Raw genomic sequence first — 22,538 nt, 5'->3', positions numbered from 1 at the left:
AATTTCAATGCACAAAAAACGCAAAACTTTGTGCCCTACAAACTTAACATCTCTTACAATTGCTATTACACTCTACTATTAACTTTCCAGACATGAAAGCAATGTTGCATATTTTGCCTATTTCACAGAGAAGTCTTGTTGCAGTATTCTGAATTTTAGTCACTGAATGAATGCATACAGTTAATTAATAATTATGAGAATTTGGGAGATCAAGTTCTACAGACTTCTCTTTCTGAATAATATAACAGAAAAAGTAAACTAGTGGAATGTGGGAACAGAAGAAAATATATAAATATATTAAAGGGTATTTGCTAAAATCAACAGGGAATTTTATACTAAATAACAAATGCTGAAGCAATTTCTATCAAAATCAAAAAGAGATAAACATTCCAACTATCACAGATATTGATAAGTATTATTGGAGAAAGCTAAAGTCAATGTAATCAGAAAAGATTTTAATGGGCATAATTATTGTAAAAGACAAATCACTATAATTTATGAATGATATATTATAGTGATAAAAACAAGAATAACTTGTAAAATTCCTAGAGTTATTAAAACAATTAGTTAAGGTGATGGTTATAAAAATAAACCGTAAAATAATTATCTCAATAAATTTATAATAACTGCTTCAAAATGAAATGCAGTTATTCTATTGGAAAATAGACAAAAGTCATAAAGATATAGGAACATACATAATAAGAATGGACGTTATATGAACAAAATCATATTATTAAAGATGTAAAATAAGTCATGACTAAGTGATGAAGTATAAAGTATTTTCGATGAGAATACTCAGTATTGTAAAGATGTCAGCCCTTGAATATTAACATTAAAAAGGACTGAAAATGTAGAAACTCATGTTTATCCAGGAAATTAATGTAAAGCAAAAAAAAAAAAGAAATTAATGTAAAGCAATGAGCATTAATTTTATTCTATAGAAAAGAGATATTTATTTGATAAACATCACTGGCCCTTGTATCTGAAAATTAATAACAATAAAGCTAGATCCACTTATGTATTTTGAGAAAGATTATTATGAGCCAAATCAAAATATGGGAAAATATTACAACAAATGGAAGCCAAAGAATTAACTTCCAAATGTACTTTAATCTCCTACAAATTGAAGTGTATAATACCCCCAAATAACATATTTTATCAAAATATATAAATTTTTATCAATGATGTCCAAAAATATATCTACTTCCTAATAATTAATATTTTAAATTAAATGAGTTACAATATATTATTGGTGACCATTAGATGGCAAAATATTTACAAAGAAAATTAATTTCCATCACTAGGCACAAGGCAAAGTATTCAAATGTGCCAGGAATTGGCCAATTTCTTCAACATTTTCAGAGGTAAATCTCATGCAACTTAAAACTGAAAATACATTTACTCTTTGTCATTACATTTTTAGAACCATGTTTTTATGGTGAAGGCACTGTACTGAAATTTATTTATAATGATGCTTTATTAGCAAAAATAGTAAACTTTAAATATATATATATATAGTGGTAAAAATACTTAACACAGTCTATGCTGTTAACAGATTTTTATAATATATTAGTATTATTATCTATAGACACTATTTGAACAACAGCTCCCTAGAACTATTCATCTTACATAACTGAAACTTTACACCAGTTGAACAACTCTCTCTTTCTCCCATTCTCCCACCCCCCAGCTTCTGGCAACCATCTTTCTGCTCTCTACGAGTTTGACTATTTTAGATTATCTTATATAAGTGGAATCAGGCGGTATTCATCCTTTTGTGACTGGTTTATTTTACTTAGCATAATGTCCTCTAAGTTCATCCACTTTATTGCACATGGCAATATTTCCTTCTTTCTTAAGGCTGAACAATATTTTGTTGAATGTACATACCACCTTTTCTTTATCTGTCAATGCACATTTAGGTTGTCCCATATCTTGGCTATCGTTAATAGTGCTACAATGAACAGAGTGTAGTATTTCCTTAAGATCTTGATTTTAATTCTTTTGGATATATTTGTTGGACCATATGGTAGTTCTATCTTTAATTTTGTTTAGGAATGTCCATTCTGTTTTCTATAGTGTCTGTATTTTTTTTTTTTTTTTACATTCCCACCAACAGTGCATAAGGATTCCAATTTGTCCATATCTTTGCCAGAACTTGTCCTTTTTTTTTTTTTTTTAATAGCTATTCTGGCAGGTATCTTCTGAGGTAGTATCTCATTGTAGATTTGATTTGCATTTCCTTGATGATTAGTAACAAAGAGCACCTTTTCATGTACCTGTTAGCCATTTGTATGTCTTCTTTGGAGAAATGTCTATTTAAGCTCTTAGCCCATTTTTAAGTCAAGTTTTTAGGGTTTTTTGCTACTGAGATGCAGGAGTTCCGTATATACTTTGAATATTAACATTCTATCAAATATATGGTTTGCAATTATTTTCTCCCACTTCATAGGTTGCCTTTCCATTTTCTTAATTGTTCCTTTGCTATACAAAAGCTTTTCATTTCAATGTGCTATTTACTTATTTATGATTTTGTGGTCTGTGCTTTTGGTGACATATCCATGAAATAACTGCCAAGACCAATGTCTTGAAGATTTTTCCAGGAATTTTACAGTTTCAGGTCTTACATTTAATTCTTTCATCCAGTTTGAATTGATTTTTGTGTATAATGTAAGATATACAAGGTTTCTTTCTTCTGTATGTGGATATCCTGTTTTTTCAATACAGAGCATTCTACCCAAGAGCAGCAAAATATACATTCTTTTCAAGCACACATGAAATTTTCTCCAGGTTAGATCACATATTATATTAGGTCAAAAAACAAGTCTTACAAACTTAAGAAGAATGGATACCAAATATCTTTTCTGACCACTAAGGAATGGAAGCAGAACACAATACCAGAAAGAAAGCTGTAAAATTTAAAACATGTGGAAATTAAGCAACACATTCCTGAACAACCATTAAGTCAAAAAAGGAACCAAAAGCAAAATTAAAAAATAGCTGGATACACACTAAGGCAAACCACAATATACCAAAACTTATGGGATATAGCAAAAGCAGTACTAGAAGGTAAGTTTATTGAAGTAAATGTCTACATTTAATAAGAAGACAGATATCAAATAAATAGCCTAATCTGACATCTCAAGGATCCAGAAAAAACAAACTAAACTAAACCTATACTGGTTATTTATGTGAAAGATTCACATAAAGAGGTTAGTGTTCCATATGCCCCAAATGGTACTGAAATGTATATGAGTTTTTATTGTTTTATGCCACATCCATAATGCTAAACTGTGTTCTAAACATACAGATCCATAAACAGCAAATCAACTGAATCAGTAATTAAGAATCTCCCAACAAACGAAAGTCCAGGGCCAGATGGCTTCACAGGGATATTCTACCAAGCATTAAAACAAGAGTTAATACCTATTATTGTCAAACTGTTCCCAAAAATAGAAATGGAAGGAAAACTTCCCAACTCATTCTACAAGGCTAGCATTACCTTGATTCCAAAACCAGACAAAGACCCCACTAAAAAGGAGACTTCACAGGCCAATATCCCCAATGAAACTGGATGCAAAAATTCTCAACAAGATCCTAGCAAATTAAATCCAACAGTAAAGATTTATCCTTGGGCCACAGGGGTGGTTCAATAGTTGCAAATCAAACAACATGATATGCCACAAGAACAATATGATGCTCTCAATAGATGCAGAAAAAGTATTTGACAAAATGCAACATCCATTCTTGATTAAAAACCCTCAACAAAGTAGGGATAGAGGAAACATACCTCAACATCATAAAGACCAAATGCAAAAGACCCATAGCTAACATTACCCTCAATGGGGAAGAACTAAGGGCTTTTCCTCTACTGTCAGGAACAAGACAAGGATGTCCACTCACACCATTGCAATTTAACGTAGTTACTGGAAGTCCTAGCCTCAGTAATCAGACAACAAAAGAACATAAATGGCATTCAAATTGGCAAGGAAGAAATCAAACTTTCACTATTTGAAGATGACATGATACTCTATCGAGAAAACCCAAAAGACACCATCAAAAAACAATTGCTGGAACTGATACATAAGTTCAGCAAAGTCACAGGATATAAAATCAATGTAAAGATATCTGTTGCATTTTTATACACCAATAATGGGGTAGCAGAAAGAGAAATCAAGGAATCAATCCAAAAACCACAAGATACCCATGAATAAACCTAATCAAAGATAAAAGAAGATCTGCATTCTAAAAGCCATAGAACATTTATGAAAGAAACTGAAGATGACACAAAGAAATGGAAAAATATTTGATGTGCCTGGATTGGAAGAAGAAATATTGTTAAAACATCTATATTACCCAAAGCACTCTACACATTTAATGCAATTTCTCTCAAAACACCACCTGCATTTTTCACACAGCTAGAACAAACAATCATAAAATTTGTATGGAACCACAAAAGACCCCAAGTAGCCAAAGCAATCTTGAAAAAGAAAAACAAAGCTGGAGGCATCAAAGTTATGGACTTCAAACTGTATGTCAAAGCTGCAGTCCTCAAGACAGTATGGTACTGGCACAAAATAGACACACAGATCAATGGAACAGAATAGAAAACTCAGAAATGGATCCACAACTATATGGCCAACTCATCTTCAACAGAGCAGGGAAGAATATCCAATGGAAAAAAGACAGTTTCTTCAACAAATGGTGTTGGAAAAACTAAACAACAACATGAAGAATGAAACTGGACCACTGTCTTATACAACACACAAAAATACATTCAAAATGGATGAAAGACCTAAATGTGAGACAGTAAACTATCAAAACCCTAGAGGAAAACAGGCAGCAACTTCTCTGACTCTGGCCATAGCAACTTCTTGTTAGACATTTCCCTAATGGCAAGGGATACAAAAGCAAAAATGAACTATTGACACTTCATCCAGATAAAAAGCTTTTTCACAGAGAAGAAAACAATAAAACAAAAAGGCAACCTAAGGAATGGGAAAAGGCATTTGCAAATGACATATCTGACAAAGGGTTACTATCCAAAATCTATAAATAACTTATCAAACTCAACACCCAAAAAACAAATAATCCAGTTAAGAAGTGGGCAGAAGACATGAAGACACATTTTTTTCCAGACACCCAGATGGCCAACAGACACATGAAAAGATGCTCAACATCACTCATCACGATGAAATATTACTTCATCCCTGTCAGAATGGCTAAAATTAACAACACAGGAAACAACAGATGTTGGTGAGGAAGTAGAGAAAGGGGAAACTCTCTGGTGGGAATGCAAACTGGTGCAGTCACTCTGGAAAACAGTATGGAGTTTCCTCAAAAAGTTAAAAATAGAGAACTACCCTATGACCTAGCAATTGCACTAGGTATTTACCCAAAGATAAAAAATAATGATTTGAAGAGGTACATGCACCCTGATGTTTGTAGCAGCATTATCAACAAGAGACAAATTATGGAAAGAGCCCAAATATCCATCAACTGATGAATGGATAAAGAAGATGTGGTGTGTGTGTATACACACACACACACACACACACACACACACACACACACAATGGAATACTACTCAGACATAACAAAGTATGAAATCTTGTCTACCGAATAATGTGAATGGAGCTAGAGTGTATTATGCTAAGCGATAGAAGTTAGAGAAAGATAAATACTGTATGATTTCACTCATGTGGAAGTTAAGAAACAAAAACAGATGAACATAGGGGAATGGGAAAAAATAGAGGGAAGCAAACCATAAGAGACTCTGAACTATAGAGAACAAACAGGGTTGGTGGAGGGGAGTTAGGCAAGGGATGGGCTAAGCAGGTGATGGGTATTAAAGAAGGCATGTGTGTTAGCACTGAGTGTTATATGTAAGTGATGAATCACTATATTCTACTCCTGAAGCCTATATTACACTATATTCTAACTAACTAGAATTTGAAAAAAAAAATAATAAAAGTTAAAATAGTGATTTGCACTCCAGGAAGAGTTGAAATCAATAATAGAGTATGTCTTATTAATTATACTCACCTCATGCAACTTATTATATATTGGCCAGTGCATTTTTGTAAAACCAATAAAGATGAAAAATCATCTACTCTCATTTCAATTATATACTACATATGCATACGTATTATGCGTGCCTATGGGACAAATTTGACTAAAGCTTTCTCTTGGGCAAATGATCCCTTATATAAAAAGAATGCCTATTCTGGCTGTTATTTTAAATCCACCTACTTGTAAGAAGGATGTGTTTGGTTATTTATTACTTTATATATAAGACAGTAATTTCATATATATCACTTTATTTAGATATGTTCAGGAGGTTTTTTTTTAATTGTTGTTTACTTAATTTGTGGTAGATTTTAAACCTTCACTACACCAATGCCATTGGTTTATAAAACACATGTTGCTTATGTTATAGCATGACAAAGCATCCCCATGGTAAGTGAAAGGTAATTGACAATCAAGATTTCTATTACTATTCCAGAAACAGATTTAATGAAAAGAGAAAAGGTTATACACATTGAGCTGGGGGTGCTTGAATTATTCTACACATTCATGCTCTCAAGGACAAATTTTCTTATAAGGTCTCCAATATAATATGAATATACAGCTGTCAGAATTCTTGGTAAGGTAGGGTAAAAGCATTCTTAACCTCAGAGAGGCTGATTGTCTGAATAGGCAGTTGTTTATATTTTGTAGGACAATATCCACTGTTGTACTTAGTATTTTTCAAGTTTGACATAAAATGATGGGATTCTATCCTGAAGGCAATCATCTTCCAAACAATGTAACAGTGTGAACCAAAATACTGAAAATGTCAACATTTCACACACCATTGATTCTTAATGTTTCTGAAGCTGTTTTTTAGTGTCCTGTGGCTACAGGTAAAAAAAAAAAAAAATCACATCCTGTTTGTAGTACTTTTCAACATCTTAACATCTCATGACGCAGAGCAAGCAACATTGCGCTACTTTTGTTTGTTGTTTTGTTTTAAAGTCCATTCCATGTATGTTAGAATTTGTCATCTGTGATTTGACAAACTCAATATAGAAAAATGTTCAGCATTGGGATCTTCCAGAGCTAACAGTAAGAATATTATGTCATACCATAAGTATAAAAATGATTAGCTAAAAGATGTTCTCTTTGATATTGTTCATTTTAGGGAATCATCTGAAATAATTTTTAAAAATTGTGTGAATTTATTCCATCAATATCTCCAATATTTCAATATTTTATGCTCTTGGGGGAGGGTCTTCTCCCCACTCTCTCACAATGCTCCAGATACTAAGTCTGTGCTTGTCAGATAGACAATGTCTATTTGACTTGCTTTTGCCAATGTGACAGCAGCAAACTTCATGGAGGCAGAGGTCCAAGAAAGCAGCTGCATGTTTCTGTCATCACTCTTGATCCTCTACCTCATCCTTGAAAACTTGCTTGAGATAGCTCTCTTTCTTGGGTCTCTGTTACAGCCATCGGAACAAGCCCTGAGTAGTGTGTTGAAAGATTAAAGACCACATGGAACAAAGCTGCATTTTTCAGCTGAGGCTATTCATGAACAAGCCTTGTGCTGGTCCAAATTAGCAGAACTGTCTGACCTTCCTATAGATCTATACAAAATAATAAATGGCTATTATTTTAAGCCACTAATTTGTGGTATATTTGTCATTCACCAAAAACTAACTGAAATAGGTTTAAATCCAGATACCTGAATATGCTAGAGTGTGTATCTACCATTGAATTATACACATTTATTAAATATAATGTAAATATTTATATTTACATGTGTTATCCATGCATAGGGACATATGTCATAACAGAGTGAAAAGATACAGAGGAAGTTAATATCAGTACTATTTCTGAATGTAGGAATTAAGGAAGGCAATTATTATCTTAATTTTGTTCTCTAATGACACATACCAAATGAATCAAACCTGGAATACATACGAGTTCTATATTTATGATTATGGAAATATCTTTTGTTTGAAGTCCTTGCTTTTGATTAGTTCTTGTAATTTGTTGACAGAGTAAGAAGTCATTCATATGACATAAACATTGGAACACACTCAGAAATATCCCATGTTGGGGCGCCTGGGTGGCGCAGTCGGTTAAGCGTCCGACTTCAGCCAGGTCACCATCTCGCGGTCCGTGAGTTCGAGCCCCGCGTCGGGCTCTGGGCTGATGGCTCAGAGCCTGGAGCCTGTTTCTGATTCTGTGTCTCCTTCTCTCTCTGCCCCTCCCCCGTTCATGCTCTGTCTCTCTCTGTCCCAAAAATAAATAAATGTTGGAAAAAAAAATTAAAAAAAAAAAAAGAAATATCCCATGTCAAAATTCCATTGTATTAGAAATACTTCTATTTTAAGTTATTTCTTTGATTTAATGCACTGTCTCTGACACATTTCAAATAATTGAATGTAGGTTAAAAGGGATTGAGAATTTTTTCAGGTTACGTATATGTAACATACATGCCCAAATGTCCCTTTCTAAAGAGGTAAAAATAGTACCTACCTCACATATTTGAGGGCTAAATGAGTAAAAATATAAAAGGTTCTTAGGAAAGTGCCTAGTATACAGTGGTTGCTCAAAAAAAAAAATTAGCTTTTATCATGTAGTATTCAGTAGTGCAGTTTGGAGGGACTGATTTGTGAGCCATTACCATGAATGACATTTTCAAATGTGGACCTGGTGGGATAAGATCATTAAGGAAGCATATATAGTTTGATAACACCTTCAGGCCAAAAGTTGAAACTCTGAAAGACATCAAAATGTAAGGGCATTGAAAAGACAGATTATTACTCCAGTTACTTTATTAGGTTCTGAGATCAATTTTTTGTTAATGTTTATTTATCTTTGGGGGAAAGAGAGAGAGAGAGAGAGAGAGAGAGAGAGAGAGAGAGAGAGAGAAAGCAGGGGACGGGCAGAGAGAGCAAGGGAAACAGAGGATCTGAAGTCAGCTCTGTGTTGAGAGCAGAGAGCCTGACATGGGGCTTGAACTCACAAGCAAGGAGATCATGACCTGAGCCAAAGTGAGACACCCAACCAACTGAGCCACCCAGGCGTCCCCAGCCTCATTCTTAATGATGGTACAAAAGCCAGAAAGTCTCTGACTTAGTTGTTTGTAAATACTAGTCACACTGTGAACAGACTGTAAAATCTTCCTCTTGAAGTGCTTACATACTTAGATACACACACACGCCCCTACCCCATAGTATGAATCCAAAATACTATGAACCTGGCTGTGGGTCAGACAGTCTCTCAGTCTGTCTTTGCCAATGGCTGCACTATCTGGAGTTCATTGGGTCATTTGTAAGGCCTCAGCTTGGGAAAAAGCCAAGCTATATATATGACAAAGGTCCAAAGTTGCTGGGTAGATACAGTAATTCCTTTGGAGCAGATAAGAAAGAGCAGATAAAGAACTTTTATGCTTAAACAGAAGCTCCAAATTCATATAAATTTTTGTGCCAGAGAAAGGTATTTTTTTTTTAACAGAGTACCTGACACCCCAGGCTGGAGTAACCTAGAAGCAGTTAAAGAAACAAACCCAACTTGAATAAAAGTTCATAGTCATTTCATATCCCCAAAGAAACAAGGCGAAATTTTTAAAAGTCCTATTCTAAAGAAACATCTCTCTACCACTAGAGCCAAATTGGTTTGCTTTTTTTATACTGCTTAAACAAATATGATAAAATCATATTGAAATATAGCCATGAAATATTAATACATCTAATACTGTAAAGGCTATTTCTCAAGGACAGAATATAATTACCTATTCTTGTTCTTAGTGCATGTTTCTAAAATTTCATGGTGTAAGTGATGAATTCAGACAAAGTAGCACACGAGAACTTTCTGAGTGTAAAAGACCAAAGGTAAAGATGGATGAACCTCTGACTGCAATGTAAACTATGTGGGTTCTGTGTTAAATGTGCAACACAGGAACAACTGTGAGGTCATGCTAAAGAAAAAGTAAGATGAAGAGCAGTGAAATAAATTCCCCAGGGAAAAAATGACGGATAAAGGGAAGCAGAAACATTGAAAGCATAAGTCTTAGGCAGCCAGTGTTTTTATGAAAAGTTGCATATACACACATATACTCATGCATGCATATATTCTGATAACATTTGATATGTATTTTCTCCTAGGTATATACAGAATTGTGAGTGACAAACAAGGCCAGCAACAAATCCAGAAGGAAGAATGGAGTATGATGTTGGCATTTGTATGACAATGTTTACATAAATGAAGGAGGACATTGGTGTTGGCTAGGTGAAGAAAAAGGGATGAAGACGATGGCCTCTCATCAGAGACACCTTATTCTGACAGCCAAGACTAACGTGATGATTACAACTGGTTTTATTGTAATCTTCATCTACTAAGAGTTTAACTAGGGGTGCTTGGGTAGCTCAGTTGGTTAAGCATCTGATTTTGGCACAGGTCATGATCTCGTGGTTCGTGGGTTTGGGCCTGACATCGGACCCTGTGCTGACAGCTCAGAGCCTGGAGCCTACTTTAGATTCTGTGTCTCCCTCTCTCTCTGCCTCTCCTCTGCTCACGCTGTCTCTCTCTCTCTTAAAAATATATAAACATTAAAAAAATAAAAAATAAATCAGAGTTGAATTAAAACTTCCTCAGATTACTTAACCAAGGGTTACATAAATGTACTGGGGTATAAAAGAAATGAGAAATAAATTTTTTTCTCAATTATAATAGTGGTTAATAAGCAATGTGATGCCAATGGGCTGTTTTTATAGAGAGGAAATATGTGAAAGCATTTTCTGACACTATTGTATCAGACACGGGTGCTAGAGATTTTGCTTTGTTCATATATATTCTTTTCACAGCAAGAAGTCAAGAAATGTCGAAAATGACTGATTGGAATAAATCTCTGTGTGCAGGAAATATTGAGTTATGTTAGCAAATTGTGGGAGAAAACTTAAATGGGGCAGCCATAGATCAATGCATTATTAATCTTTTCCCATTCCATATAGAACACCACACACAGACACACAGACGTGCGCACACATATACACAGCATTCTTTAAAAATATGCCTTTTTCAGCTTGAATTTTTTTCCCTGATATTGTAGATAATACAACTGCATGAGCAGGTAGCATGCATGCTAAACTTCTATTTTTTTTTAATTTGAATAAATTCTAAATATATGTAGGCTTTATACAGTTGTCATATCTATCGCAGTCCAAGTGAAGAGAGAATAAATATCATACGTTTTGGTTTAGCTGCTGGTATGTTTATAATCCAATTTTTTCAGAGGGATAGTAGCATGATATATGGATATCTACCGAATATTAGTTTATATGGGAAAGCAAAGTGGATTTTTCAGAGAATACAGTAACAGCTGGATTCCAAAGTGCTAACAATAAAAGATTGAGAAGGTATATGCAAACATTTTCCAATGCCTATGGCTTTTCTCCCTTTTTTCATCTTATAATCATATACTTATCTCTCTTAGGATATAAAAACAATGTTAACTACATCTATTTGGCTTATGATTGTAGTATATTTTTTATTTGTATTGAAATAGCTGTCATAGTATTAAGAATAGTAAAATACAACTTTTTTGGGGAGGCTCCATCTTTTTTGGTGTACTTCAGAAAAATACTTGCATATGTGTATATTCAGAAAGCCACAAAATGATTTTTTTTACTTTCTTAGTTTATAGTAAGATTATATAATACACTCCATATGATTTACTGTTTTCTAATCATTTAAAATGTTGTGTTTTTGAGGTGCAGTGTACTGTGAGTGTTAGAGGGCAGTAAAGTAAAACTCTCATAGTTTATAGTCTTACTTTCTAATGTGCACTCTACCTGGATTTCATTACAATAATCATCTGAGGCTTTCAAAATAATATTTCACAGGTACTGTGTGCTTACCAGGCACTGTGATAAACATGCCTCATATACATTATAACAGTCAACTCTGACAACACTTCTATGAAACGAAGGGAATCCAGCATGAGGAATTCAACATTCTCTTCCAAGATTCCACGGTTTATAATTGAACCAGAATTATAACTCTGGGCTGACTCATTCCCAAGGGCCAGCTTCTTACCAACTTGTACTACCATTATAAATTATGAAGATTGTTAGTAAAGATAAATTTATAGATTGTCATTTTATAAGCATTGCCTATAAACAGAGTTTATATATAGAAACTTTTTCTGAATACAGTACATTTTAAACTCATGGTCCATTTAGGTGACTTGTCAATATAATACAACGAGTACATACCAATACACTAATTTTGAAGACAGACATAGCTGCTTTGAATTTTGGATTTGGGTCTCACTAGGTAGTACATTAATGTGTTATTGTATTAGTTCTAAGAGATGCACATGTGTTCAGGTACACAGCTGGAAATGTCAGCATACACAGTTCCCTCTTCCATTCCCTTTTTCTAAATGTCTACCAACTAACACAGCTCTGGTCTATTCAACTGGCATTGTCTTCCAATCCCTATTGCCATGTGTCCCATTTAACTGAACTCTTACATTACATAATAAAGTTCTCAGCATGCCCTCACTACTACTACACTATTTATGTGAACAGCTTTACTCATTTTTCCAAACTGCATAGTTTCACAATACATTCTTACCAGTCCATCCCCCAATTTCAACTTCTCTCACAGTTGTCCCCAAATTCAGCTTGGAGGCAGCAGGAAGGTTGTTTGTCTTCATGAATACTGAAAATAGGTCATCTACATTTTTGTCTCATTTGATATTGTGTTAACTGCCACTGTTCACTGGCTTTCCCCAGATTTGCTCTGCCGAGGTAGAGCAAGGTAATTTCATCAGAGTTGAGCCAGTGAATGGATTTGTCTTAAGGTAAACTAGGTTATCTGATTAACCTCTAATATTAGTAATAAGGAAAACATTGTTAAGGCTTCTCTATTTACTCTATTTTATCCCTCCAATTTTTAGAATTGCAATAGGAATAAGGAAAGACATTTTTTGAGGAGTCATAAAAGATATTTTGAGGTAAGTACAGCTAATAAGATTTTGCAATGAATTTTTAAAAAAGAGAATAAAAGAAGACATAATAAGTCTTCAACTGCTAAAAGGACAGTCATATGGCAAAATTTAACAGACTTGAATTTTTTTTTTCAACGTTTATTTATTTTTGGGACAGAGAGAGACAGAGCATGAACGGGCGAGGGGCAGAGAGAGAGGGAGACACAGAATCGGAAACAGGCTCCAGGCTCCGAGCCATCAGCCCAGAACCCGACGCGGGGCTCGAACTCCCGGACCGCGAGATCGTGACCTGGCTGAAGTCGGACGCTTAACCGACTGCGCCACCCAGGCGCCCCCGGACTTGAATTTTTAAGAGAGGACATGATTAAGAGCACCACAAATGATCATGACTGTTATTTCCACACAATGCAAGACAAAATTTAAATTCTAGCTATGAAGCTTCACCATAATATGTCTTGCCCTAGCAAGGGAGTTAGGGATTAGGTTATTTATATAGAGGACTTTTGACTAATTACTATTTGGTGGGGTTAAAATAAATGTGGTTCAGTGAGGATAGATCACAAAAGGGATGCATAAACAATAATATCTATTGATCTATTTGTCTGAAAAATTTATAAAAACTGGTATAAAAGTTGTTCTGCCACTAGACTAAAAGATCGTTCCTTATAGAGATGAGATCATATTCAACTCTATGTCTTCAACACTGCAAACAATTCAAGAAAATGCCATAAAATATTTGCTGAACTCAATTGTACTTGAATGTAAAGTAGCAGTTTGTATTGTATTTGTGAAATAAGCTTCTTCTAGAAAGCTTTATTCAGACAAAAATCAGGAATTCAGTCTTTCCTCAAAGGTCATACATCCACGCTCTTTCAAATATAAAGATCCCAAATGAACATCTTCCTGGATAAGTAATCAACTCTGATTAACTAAACAAGGAACAAAATTTAGTATTAAAACCAAATAATATGGGTTTCTTTGTTAAAAATTCACAGAAATTGTGAGATATACACAGGTTTTAAATTAAATATGTCAGGGGCACCTGGGTGGCTGAGTGGTTAAGAGTCTGATTTCAGCTCAGGTCATGATCTCACAGCTGGTGAGTTTGAACCCTGCGTCGGGCTCTGTGCTGACAGCTCAGAGCCTGGAGCCTGCTTTGGATTCTGTGTCTCCCCCCCACTCTCTCTCTCTGCCCCTCCCCTGCTCATGCTCATGCTCTGTCTCTCAAAAAATAAATAAATGTTAAAAAAAATGTTTAAAAAATATGGTAAAACATTTTTTCCAAATAATTAGGAACACTTAAAATATAAATAAATTTGCAATATTTATTTCCTAACAAAATAGAAGTGTTCAATTTAGAGTGAGAACACATTGTGCTCGCTTCGGCAGCACATATACTAAAACTGGAACGATGCAGACAAGATTGGCACGGCCCCTGCGCAAGGGACACGTAGAGCAAGAACACATTAGTGGTTCAAAAAATATCCATTCACAGAATTAAAATGTAAAAAATTATACGTATATTTTATTTATCCCATCATTTAAAAATTCTATTTACATCTAACACTTCTATATACATCTTGTAATATATATACTATCTCATTATGGAATTATATACATGAATTTATAAATAAAACTATTGAAATTTTATATCAAATTATTTATATAGTGGAGCCCACATGAGAGATTACAAGTCTACTGACTATGTATTTAAATATAGGTTAAAAAATCCATTTTTTCCCTCTGAAATGGAAGAAGAATTATTAATCTGCATCCATGATTTTGGAGAGATCTATGAGTAGAACTGGATGTGTCCGGGCAATTCCTGACAAAAATATGAAAAATTCTCTTTGTATATTTTTTGTTAATTTTTCTGGGACAGAATCCATAGTCTCAGTCTAATTCTAATAAATAATAAATAAATAAACAGATAAATAGCAAGTGAAAAACATAAGTTATGCATTACAGAATGCCATTATTCAGTCATGGCATTTGGGTACCAATCTAGTGCTTCTGCTGCAGAGTTAATACCTAGTGACAAGGTTACTGGTTTGCTGCATTGCTAGCTATTCAAAATACCCCTGTGAATTTGAGAAGGAAAGGAAAACATATAATTAGCAATCATTTTAGTAGTCATTTGGGAATTTCCTAAAGACAATAAAAGGAATTACACAAAATATGCCAGAGACTAAAATTTTGACTTTAAAGATTTCTCTAGTAATCTAATATTCAGTGACTGAACTGAGTCAGTATTTTTATGTTAACTAACCATTCCCATCTTAGTCAACTGAACAGTTACGGGAGAATAGAACGATTGCTCAACCAGAGTACTGAAAATGTGAAGACTAAGTTCAGAGGCAATGTGATTTCTCTCTATCTCGAGTCTCCCCAAGTTTTTCTCAAATATAAAATACATAGTCAGGGGCACCTGGGTGGCTCAGTCAGTTAATCGTCCAACTTCAGCTCAGATCATGATCTCACGGCTCGTGATTTCGAGCCCCGCTTCGGGCCCTGGGCTGACAGCTCAGAGCCTGAAGCTTGTTTCAGATTCTGTGTCTCCCTCTCTCTCTGCCCCTCCCCTGCTCACATTCTCTCTCTCTCTCAAAAATAAACAAACAGTGAAAAAAAAAATTAAATACATAGTCAAGGGAACACTGACAGCCTAGCTCTAGTTCTCCATTTTAGCGACCGCTTTTTTTTTTTTTTTTAATTCTCACAAGATATGTGGAGCTCACATTTCAATATGTGCCTTTTTATACTTAATCTCTGATTGTTTTTTCCTCCTCACACTCAGGCCAAAAATATACATATATATCACATATTATATATACAATTGCTGCCATCTTTAAATCTCTCTCACTTAAGAGTTATATCTAAAGCAGCAAATGTTTCCTTTTAAATATAACCCTTTTTATACTCATTCGCCATGCACTATTCCTAAATCACTTTTGAAGGCCATCAATAATTGAATCTTCATAATTCTATGATTTCCTATTACCCTTTGGAAAATGGCCACCATAATATTTATTTAGTTATAAATACATATATAGGTATTAATAAAATTTTGAGACCTCCAACTTGTGATAAAAATACTTTCAACTGCCCTACTTATTATTAAAAATATTTCCTCATTCAGTATTTACAACATTGCATGACACATGGAAAATGTTAAAAAGGTATCTGGTACTTTATAAAAGGCATTTTTGCAGGATCTATATCTGATCATTTTTGAGCGACTATTATGTGCAAGACACTACAACAGACAAAAATTAGTATTTCACAGCCACGTTTTGAAAAAGATTTTACAGCTTATTGAATCTTATTTCTTTCACTTAATTATCTCAAGAGAAAAGCAGAATTTATTCTATTATTAAAATAGGGCTTTTAATATATTTTACATATCCCACATTTTTTCAGTATTCTGACATTTGTTTACTTATTAGATATTTTAAATTATGCCCTTTGCTTCAAAGCCTCAGAGCACAAGTTGGATAAAACTTTCATTAAATATTTAAATAAGGAGAAGAAACAATCAAACAGCAACATAATAATCAAACAAAAAGGCTCCCAGCATAAAACCACAGATCTCACTTATTGAAACAGACTCTTTATTTAGAAGAATAGTGTGTGGTTTCTTTAGCATTATGTATTATTAATGCTAAAATTCAGTACAATGAAATCTGAATTTTGTACAAGGGACAATATGTTCAATAATTAAAGAAGTAGATCAGTTTGCCAATCCTTGGCTTATCCCTTACCCAACTGGTTAAATTATTTAGGCACTTTATCTAATTATAGTTAGATAATTGGTACAATTCATTATCCTATGATGAAAACCTGTTTAGCAATAAATCCTTTCAAATAGAGTTTTATATGTATACAGCAAATTACCTTTACCAGTGTTATTCATTTGTATACTTACCAAAAGAAAGACCCTGTACTAAGACAAAGAGGTATAAGAAGAAAAATTGTGTAACATTATAAAAGTACAATGCTCAAATGCCATTCTGACTAACATGGGCAATTGTTATTTTAGAAGAATCCCGTTTTGTCCTAAAGGCTTCTGAATTGTCTCGTGAACATTTAGATTGTAGCCTGGCATACACTAGATCTTCAATAAATGGAGAACTCTTTGCATTGGTTCCAAGAGATATTTTTCTGAAAGAGTTTTTATTTTAATAGTTTGTGATGCCCATTTCCACTCTTTCACTTAACATCTTTGTATCTAAGGCCTTTGCATAGATAAGCATAGGAATCATGTTTAGTATCAGAATTAAGGTTTATTTAATTTTATAACAAATTAACTACATTTAACTATTTATCTTGAGGTAAAAGTAAGATATTTGATAAGTAATACTGGGTGAATTTGCTTCTGTTCTTTCTTCATTCAGGAGCACACTGCAAATGGCTCCAATAAACAGATTATTTCTGAAAACGTGTTCAATACTGTTTTTAGTACTGCTAAATGTATTCCTCCTCTAATAAAAGCTTTTGAACATATGAGACTCACATTCTGAGTCAAACTAACGTAGGGATCACATGAATTAGACAGTCTAGGAAGGGTTCCCTACTTTATCAGGGACATTTTGGGACCCAGTGATGGTCACGTGATCCGATTTCATTTAAAGAGTTCTTATAATTTGGTTCAAAACAAACATACTTAATGTTGCATTATGCAGTCTTTTCCATTTTTATTCATTTTATAATTCCTTTGGTTGTTGAAATAAAGAACCCTGGACTGTGATTTGAAAATTATAAGTTATTTTCCCTTAGCTTCGAATTTCCAATAAACCAAATAGAGTGTAATATGTTACAATCTTAATTAAAATAAATTTCATTTTGCTCCACAGGCTATACAGTTTTCTTTCTTTAAAAAAAGTTTTATAATAAACATATATTTTTCCCATTCACCTGTATCAATTTAATCTCTATAAAGTATTGCCAAACAAAAAAAAACATAGAAAAATCATTGTTTAATCTCACTTTATGTTCTAAGCTGAAAAACACTAATCTATAACTTTCCAGTAAAATCTCTGCTTTATTTCAAAACAATTTCTCCCAACACAAATCAGAATGTTTGTGAATTTATTTAGAAGCAAGAAAAGATGGCTTACCTTCAAAGTAGAAAAAATTGAAGGTTTCTTTTTTTTGTTTTTTTATAAAGTTCATATTTTTATGACTATTCTATGGAAAAGAGGAATAAATTGAACTCAACAAGCTAACTAATCTCTTATATAAGGATAACCAATTTCCAAGTTATAGATCCATTGTACATAAATATAATATTAATACTCATTTTAAAATATATTTTAACATTTATTAAAAGTTAAGACTATTCAAGCACTGTTTTCTTTATTTAATTGTTTTAAGTAATTGCTACACCTAACAGGGAGCTTGAACTTATAAACACGAGATCAAAGGTCAAATGTTCTACTGACTGAGCCAGTCAGGCACCCCAAGCACTATTTTCATTGTACAAAAGTACAATTCTTCTACTGGAAAACTAAGGGAGTAAGAAACCCACCATGAGAGGTTGCTTAGGGTAATATCTGAAGCCTCTCTCACTAACTACAAGTAAGCTGGAAGAAATTGCAGCTGTGTACCCAGAAAATACGTGGATTCTTCACTGATTTCCTTCAGCAGATTGTTGAGGCTTCCTTAGAATTCACTGTCAGTGACCCAGGGGCAGATAAAATCTGCCCTTTAGTCTTAGCAAACTTTCTCTGGCTTTTTTTGGCAACTATCCAAAATCAAGTTAAGAAAAAGGTGGTAAAATGGCAAGGACATACTATTACTCAAATTTAATAGCAACTATTCAGTTTGGGGACAACTGAGAAAAAAAAAAAAGAGGAAGAGAAATTAGAGTGTTATGCAGGCTGCTTAGTTAGAACTCTTTGCTAAAGGGAATGATCTTTATTCTAACCCACAAAAGGCAAAATGAAGAAAGGAAACTGTATGTCATTATTGAAAACAAAAAACAAAAAAAACCCAGGATGTTGAAAAAGGAGTTGTAGAAAGAGACTCTGGGGATGCAGGAATTAGTAACAAGGAAACCAAGAAAGCCCAGAAGGTTAGGGAGTGATTGACAAGTGTCTTAAAATGGACAGATTTAATGAATCTCGGGGGGGGTTGGGGGAGCAGGGTGGCAACTGGTGATATTGGTGATACTTATTATTCTGAAATTTCCTCAGAAATTTCTTGCTTTCCATTTGGTGATAGAGCAATACAGGTTGCTGGTATTTCAGATCGGCCTTTTATCTCTTCCTTTTCCTCTGCTTTTACCATACAGATAGGTCCTCTTGCTGAGAAACATGTGCAAGTTATTTTCTCTTGATTTTCCTTTAAATCTACTAGAGAGATACCTGCCATGTAACTTAAAGGCTACCATAACCCTGTATTCCAGATAGTCTGTGGAGCAACTTGGTAAAAGACACCTAAATTGATCAACTATGTGCCTTCTGAAAGTAAAGTGTTCTGATAGATAGTGGCAGACCATTCTGGAAAAACACTCCAAACCACATAGCTTTGGGATATGGCAGAAAGTGGAATTTTCATACCTTTTTGGAAAAACACTGAGCTGAATAAATCAGTGTGTCACTTTGGAGGATGTCTTAGTGACATGTAATCGGAGATAAAGAATCATAAAAATCATTTCCCAAAAGAATAATCCATGGCCATATGTAAAATAATATCCTTTGTCAATATCTCAATTAGGGGGAATAAAATAGTTATAAAGCAATAAGAAAAGTAAAGAGTAATTTAAATAGTGCACTCACCTGTAATACTATGCTTCTGATAAAGGAGGAAGGTAAATTTGATAAAGATGATTAACCACTATACATTTTTGTGCATAATTTTTCCATTAATCTCTGTAGTTCCAAACGCAGTAACTATTCTCACTTCTGCCTTGAGTAACACTGTCTGCACAATATTTCTCTATAATTCATCTACGTTCTGATTTTTCTCTATTTCTGTTTGACTAGAGAAAGGATCTAAATTATTGCTTACTTTTCCTTAGGAAGGAATTCAGTATTTATGCTAAAGTATTCCTTGGGGCGCCTGGGTGGCTCAGTCGGTTAAGCATCCGACTTAGGCTCAGGTCATGATCTTGCAGTCCCTTAGTTTGAGCCCCACGTCAGGCTCTGTGCTGATAGCTCAGAGTCTGGAGCCTGTTTCAGATTCTGTGTCTCCCTCTCTCTCTGACCCTCCCCCATTCATGCTGTCTCTCCCTGTCTCAAAAATAAATAAACGTTAAAAAAATATATTTTTGGGGAGCCTGGGTGGCTCAGTCGGTTAAGCACCCGACATCGGCTCGGTCACGATCTCACTCTCCGTGAGTTCGAGCCCCACGTCGGGCTCTGTGCTGACTGCTCAGAGCCTGGAGCCTGTTTCAGATTCTGTGTCTCCCTCTCTCTCTGACCCTCCCCCGTTCATGCTCTGTCTCTCTCTGTCTCAAAAATAAATGAACGTTAAAAAAATTTTTTTAAATATATTTTAATAAAGTATTCCTCAAGGGTCTTGAGACTTTCCTTTGCTTTTTTCTAGACATTTACAGAAAAACTTAGAGAAATTTGTCTCACCAGAAAAATTTGTAAGTATTCAAAATATAGATGAATTGCTGGTGTCCTCAGAAACTTTAAGAACATTGCAAAACTGACACTTGGGTCTTTGTTACAGTTGTTTGCTTCACAGGACATGAGTCCTCCCCAAAAACTAACTGCAATTATTGCTCATGTGAAGTCTAACATTTACAGCATCAGAGTATTATAATCTAGAAGTTAGCTCACTTTGCAGACCAAACAACCTACTACCCCAAAGCCCCAAAAGACAAAAAAAAAAAAACCCAAAAACCAAAGCAACAAATAGACTATTGGGATGGGGGGAATACAATATTGTGGATACTGGGTTCAATTTTTTTTTCAGAAAATGATGGAGCAGTTTGTGATAATTAACTATTTTGGTTCTACTTTTATAATCTGAGGTGGTTTTGGGGAGCCTGGGTGGCTCAGTCAGTTGAACATCTGACTTGGGCTCAGGTCATGATCTCGTGGTTCATGGGTTCCAGCCCGGTGTCGGGCTCTGTGTTGACAGCTCAGAGCCTGGAGCCTGCTTCGGATTGGATTCTGTGTCTCCCCTCTGCCCCTACCCCACTCGCACTCTGTCTCTCTCAAAAGTAAGTAAACATTAAAAATAAACTGAAAATATGAGAAGGTTTTTTAATAAGTGAAATTGGGTACATCTCTACCCTGTTTTAAAAAAATTGGATCAATTCTCTTTAATAAACATTTTTTTTTTTACCTCAACAAAAACTACTGTTTCTCAGGCAAAATTGTTTGCTGATTTGTCAGAGATAAAAATTTATAATTAACTGCTCAGATAGCAGCATTTCACATTAGAGTTCATACATGGCAAAATTACAAAGTTTTTAAAGATCCTCCACAGATTAGATGATGCCTACTGACACTGGGGAGGTCCAGATGCTTTACTCAACCCACAAATTCAAATGCTATTCTTTTTTGGAAACAATCTCATAGACACAACCACAAATCACATTCAACTAGAGATATCTGGGCATTCCTTGTTTCAACCAGTCAAGTTGACACATAAAATTAACCGTGAAAGTTAAAAACAAAAACAAAAACAAAATAAAAACTAGATTCATGTTTCTCATGAGAAGCCAACTTCTCAGGAAAACTGGATGATGGTTCCAATCCAGGACTTAAAATTTAAGTTGTCTAGAATAAGTGGTATTGTTTGCTGAATACAAATTAAAGGAGCTCTTCTAACAAACGTGTTTCTATTCTCAGACTGCTGTGTTCTGCTATGCACAGAATTATTTCCATTACTTTAAAAAGCACATTTTACTAAAAAACAAACATGTTATTTGTTACATTAGTTTGTTGTTGTTGTTGTTGTTGTTGTTGTTGTTGTTGTTGTTGTTTCTGTATTGCCTACATGTTGAAGTCCACCAGTACCTCAGAATGACACTTTATTTGGAAACTGGGCGTTGCCAGTGTAATCAGTAAAGATGAGACCATGTTGGAATAGGGTGGGCTCCTAATCCAGCATGACTCATATCATTATATAAGAAAGAGATATATGGACACAGATTACACACACAAGGAAAATGCCATATGGAGATAAAGGCAGAGATCAGAATTAATGCTTCTACAAGCTAAGGGGCACCAAAGATTGCCAGCAAATCACCAGATGACATGTAAGAGGGACTAAACAGTCTCCCTCATTGCCCTCAGAAGAAACCAACCCTGCTTTTTCATATTTTTTTAAAATGTTTATTTATTTTTGAGGGAGAGACAGAGACAGAGCAAGCGGGGGGAGGGGGGACACAGAGAAAGGGAGACACAGAATCCAAAGCAGGCTCCAGGCTCCAAGCTGTTAGCACAGAGCCTGGCATGGGGCTTGAACCCACGAACCATGAGATCATCACCTGAGACAAAGTCGGATGCTCAAATGACTGAGCCACCCAGGTGCCCAAACCCTGCTGACATCTTAATCTTGGACCTTCCAAGCC

General features: G+C 34.6%; 1 non-coding gene across 1 annotated transcript; it reads left to right on the top strand.

Annotated features, from left to right (window-relative positions):
- The first annotated feature begins 14,379 nt into the window (after positions 1–14,379).
- Positions 14,380–14,484, top strand: LOC115522588. Its single transcript, XR_003971485.1, has one exon. It is a non-coding gene; the product is annotated as a U6 spliceosomal RNA (small nuclear RNA).
- The last annotated feature ends 8,054 nt before the right edge of the window (positions 14,485–22,538 follow it).

The sequence above is a fragment of the Lynx canadensis genome, chromosome C1 (genome assembly GCF_007474595.2).
Source record: "Lynx canadensis isolate LIC74 chromosome C1, mLynCan4.pri.v2, whole genome shotgun sequence".
Lineage (NCBI taxonomy): Eukaryota > Metazoa > Chordata > Mammalia > Carnivora > Felidae > Lynx > Lynx canadensis.
This window is presented reverse-complemented; position numbering and strand designations above follow the sequence as displayed.